The sequence below is a fragment of the Corylus avellana genome, chromosome 1, assembly GCF_965113065.1.
Source record: "Corylus avellana chromosome 1, dhCorAvel1.hap1.2, whole genome shotgun sequence".
Taxonomy (NCBI): Eukaryota; Viridiplantae; Streptophyta; class Magnoliopsida; order Fagales; family Betulaceae; genus Corylus; species Corylus avellana.
The window spans coordinates 28,622,974-28,627,928 of NC_142490.1; positions in this window are offsets into that span (position 1 = coordinate 28,622,974).

Here is a 4,955-nt window from a genome sequence, read left to right on the forward strand (position 1 = left end):
AGTACCTTATGTACACTGACTTTTTGTTGACCATTGGTTAATGCCCGTACGTATGATGCAACCTTTGGACTGCTGGGTAAATAGTACGCGGACGTACGCCCCTATAGTACCGTACGTACTCTACTTTTTAGGACAGTTCTAGCAGCACCCACAGGCTTTCTAGCCCTATAAATATCCCTCCCCACTTGACCTTTAAGCCTCATTCTGCCCTTGTCGCCCTCTAAAACCCCTGATTAAGTGATTTTGTGAGTTGTGAGAGTTTTTGGAGGAGAATGAGAGATTTCTTGGAGGTTTTGCTTCAAGGAGGTAATCTTCTAAGCTTAGCTTGTTCCTTACTTAGTTGTTATGCTATTTAAGTGCTTTTCATAGTTAGCCTAGTTGGTAGTTTTAAGCTTCTAGTTATGTTGTTGCTCTTAATCTTGGTTTAAGTGTGGTTTAGCGTTTCATTTTGATCGGTTGTATTCCCTTATGCATAAAGGCATTATTTTGAGATAGGAAGTCCTAGAAATCCTTTTGGGAGCCTTAGAACCAGTTTGGGAGGATCGGAGGATGGTTGAACCGAATGAGGTTCTACCTAAACCTTTTGGCCAGACGTACGGCCAGAAGCATTCTAGGGAACACCACTTTGGCTAGACATCTGATAGCCTCTGTTTTCATGTTCTAGGTTCGTTTTAGTTGGATTTAGAACTAATGATAGGTCTTTTCTTAGTATTCGAGGTTATGGAGCCTCAAGGGGATTTTATGGAGGAGCCTTACGACTTGGGTGAGTACAAACTCACATGAATACTTGTTGTTACTTTTCCCGCATTGCACAATTATTTTATATATATCAAACATGCATATTTTACAACTCTCATGAAATATATTTTGGACTACTGTGAACTCTCTTTTGCAAAAACGTACGTTGATTAAGAAGATAATGATGAGATTTGTAAAACTATGCATGTAAAAGACGGATAGGATTAATTGCATCATATGACATGATACATTGGTACGAGCAGGATAATGGCCATGGGCTTACTATACATGTTAACTTTATAGTCAAGTGTATGTGTGTGTGTGTGTGGGCCTTGGATCCAGTCGTTTTCGTGACCAGTACAGCCATCGTCAAATAGGTCATTATAGAACGTACATCACTAGTAGTATGAGCCACCCAAGGTCAGACTCGGTCGGGCTGCTAGTGGTGGACGGTAGGCATACAATGGTTGGGGCAACGGCATTGTATTACAGGTCCTTTAGGACAGCACCAACCTTGCTGAGAATGGGTAATATCTCGGGTAGACCATACTGTTGAACTATGATTTGATTCTCATATTACAGCATATACTACATCTATATTGCAATCTTGATAAACTGTCACCTCATAATGCTGCATGTGCTTTATAAACAACTGAGTTTACTATTTAATGATGGGTACGTCATGTGCATTTATACTCACTAAGTTGTCGGACTTACCCTTGTATTATTTCCCCTTTTTTCTCCATATATACAACTATGTTATTATAGATAGTTTAGCAGAAGATGGATATTGCGAAGCATCCGTTTATTATGAAGGACTTGATCCACATGACGCTTGAAGACTTATTGCGAGATTAAGCGGATGCTTATGGTAACTAGTACTTTTGAGTTATTTTGTAGACTTAAGAGCTCTTATGCATGCTTGCATATTAAGGTATAGCATGGATCTCTTGTAAAGATGACTTGTATAGTGTGATTTCAGTTACTTTGATGTTCCTTGGTAGATGCTCTGGTTGTAATGATTAATGTTTATAAAATCTTGATGTTTCCGCTGCTTAGTAGCCTCTCTTTTCGAGGAATAGAGATCTCTGAGTCTTATTCCTCGCAGAATAAGGCTGGGAGGTGAACTATGGAGTTAATTACCAGTTAAATAATTTTTGGAGTGTTACAGTTGGGTAATCCCATCTAACATTGTGGGAACACTAACTTCAAGAGAGAATCCAAATCTTTTGTTAGTAGACAAAGAGACAAGAAATTTCCCCTTGAGATGGATTTTATGGATATTATTCTCAGAGTCTTCGGCCAAAGCATTTAGTTGGCATACCAAAATACATATACATGTGTTTATCACATGTAGGAGAATAACATAAAATCATCGACTCAAGGATAAAGAGGTAGAGAATTAAGTCGCAGTATCCTAAGCCTTAATTTTGCTACGGAATATTTCATGGAGGAATCATAAGTCAAAAAGTCAAAGGGATTAATTGTTTTAAATCAAAAATATTTATTAGAGTTCAGTCACATTCATTTAGCGGAATTAATTGTGATTAGAATATTGTTGTGTAATAAATGTCGGGGTGACACGACTACGGATATATTCAAGCCAATAATATTTTTCCCTTTAGGTCCCTCACCAAGCTGATGTAATTTACCCATAAGGCTTTCTTATTTATTGGGCTAAGTATTTTATTTAATTAAAACATGGGCTAAAGAGATTAGATGTAATTGGGCTTGGGATAAAGCCTAAAGGCCCAATGAGCATAAGTGGAAAAATATATGGCTAGAATTTATTCACTGGGCCTATGCATTAGAGACAAGGAGAAAGGGCTGGTGTAAAACCCAGGCCCATTCCCTGGCCATGGGAATGCATAGCCCAAGGAGATTATCTACTTGGGCCATACGGCCATGTAGTGAAGTGGAGGCTAGGGTTTTAGCCCTAGCCGTCCACCACTCAATAAGAGTCCAAATTGGATTATGTCTCCTAATGCAACTTGTCCCACATTGCTTAAATCTAATTCCCTTCATCCCTGCTATGCCTATAAATAGAGAGGAGCCTGGGCTCTCAAATCATTCAATCAAGTATTCTTAATCAAAGATTTCATAAACTCACTGAAAACTATATTAGTTCTTTGTGTTAACTCACGAAGAACAAAAGTTTAAGATTTGAAGAGCCAAGTAAAAGCCCACACTCTCTTGGTTATTATCAGTCATTGGTTAGAAGATCTGGAGATCTTTATATCCCCAAGTTCTTTGTGTTCTTGAAGAAAAGAAAAACTTGTTCTTCGTGTTCTTGAAGAAATAAGAATTTATTCTTCATGTTCTTCGAGAAAGAAGAAATCATTCTTCGTGTTCTTGAACAATAAAGAACATGTTATTGGAGAAGCAAAAGATTTTTGCCTAAAGCGAGGAGTGGCTGTTTATAACCAAGTAAATGTTCTTCGTTCTTAATTTTAAATAGCAACGGTTCTTCACATGTTCTTCATAAAGGATCTTGGCATGGGAATTCAATTCCTTCCACTGCGCAAATACTTTGATTTGCAATTCTATTCCCAACACTGGAGCCAGGAGGCAACAAAGCTCTCCCTCATGACGCATTGAGACTCTCATTTCAAATGGGCTATTGGGACTCGCATTCAAGGTTTGCTGGAAGCTGCATTGACAGTGAGTCTTGTGAGGGAGCTGCTGTGAGGAAAACATTGAATGCATGTGAGTGTGTATTCTGATTTCATGTATTGTAAGCCTTGGTGACTAGTTGACTGTATTTAAGCTAAGTTTCCAATGTCTTGTAAGGGCCCTAGCCATTGACTTTGTACATCCAGTTTGGTTGAGTGTAACAGTTGGGAGGTGTGATCTTTGGTCTACCCAAATCATAATCCTCCCGGGTGCGCCAACATAACTTTGCATTGCCAGCAAGGTACATGGTGGTGGTAACTTGTTCTCCTTTTGGGATGTCGGCAGCCCGGAAATACTACAAATCCCACAAGAAATTTTCCAACTCCTTGGCACTCCTAGCACCCACAAAGTGCTTAGGTTTTGGCACCTTCATCTTCGATGGTCTTCCCCACCCATAGGCAGCCCATAAACAGTCATTTTTAGAACTGCCAGCTCTGCCTCCATGTGAGCCGAAAGCCTTTTAATATCATCTTGAAGTGACTCAATGTCTTCACTCATACCTTCCATGTGGTGAGCTGCAAGGGCAACCTGCTCTTTAGCTCTTTCTACCAATGGCTGCAAGGTTTCAGCTGCATGTGCATCGAGGGATGATTGGAACTCCGTAGAAGCCTTTTGAGCAGCAGCCATTTGTAACGCCTTGTGGAAATCAATAAAATAGTAATTGATTCCATGGTTTGCCTTCCAGCCTTGTCCCTCATAGAACAAGATTCAAGAATCGTAACCTCTCCTAAGAGAGAGAATATAGTGGAAGACTTTCAATCGCAGGACTAAGAAATCAATAACTAAATACCACAATCATAATAACCAGAGTAACGATAAAACATTATAGCATAAATAGATCCTCAAATGTGCTAGTCAAAGACCGACCATCAAACATATTACAACCCAAGATAATTGTTTGAAAAAAAGATAACATGATCAACGCCTAAGCTTAAACAGTGCTAGAATAATACTATAATCATGTCAATCATCTCCGCCCAAATGGATCCTTCATTGTCCCACATGGACTTGAGCCAAACTGGGTCCATGTCCTAAAAATTGACCCAAATTAGGTCCTTGGCCACCACCAACTGGCTATCCGTATCCATCCTCCTCTGTGTTAGCTAAACCAGGCAATTACACATAATGGAGGGAAAAATAAAGGGGTAAGTCTAAAGACTTAGTGAGTAAAAATGCATGTAGTACTTATGCCATTTAGCGATGAACTCTGTTTGTTAAAGTATACAACATTTTAAGTATGACAATTATCCATGAATGCAGTATAGGAATAGTACATACTATAATCATGTGAAACAATGATAGTTCAACTGTATGGTCTACTTGAGATATTACCCATTCTCAGCAGGATTGACGCTGTCCCGAGGGACCTGTAATACAATGCCAGTGCCCCAACCATTGTACGCTACCGTCCATAACATTAGCAGCTCGATTGAGTCCAACCTCAGATGGCCCACGCTACTAATGATATACGTTCTGTAGTGGCTTACCCGTTAAGGTTGCGCCGGTCACGAAATAACCGTTGGATCCAATGCCCATATATCACA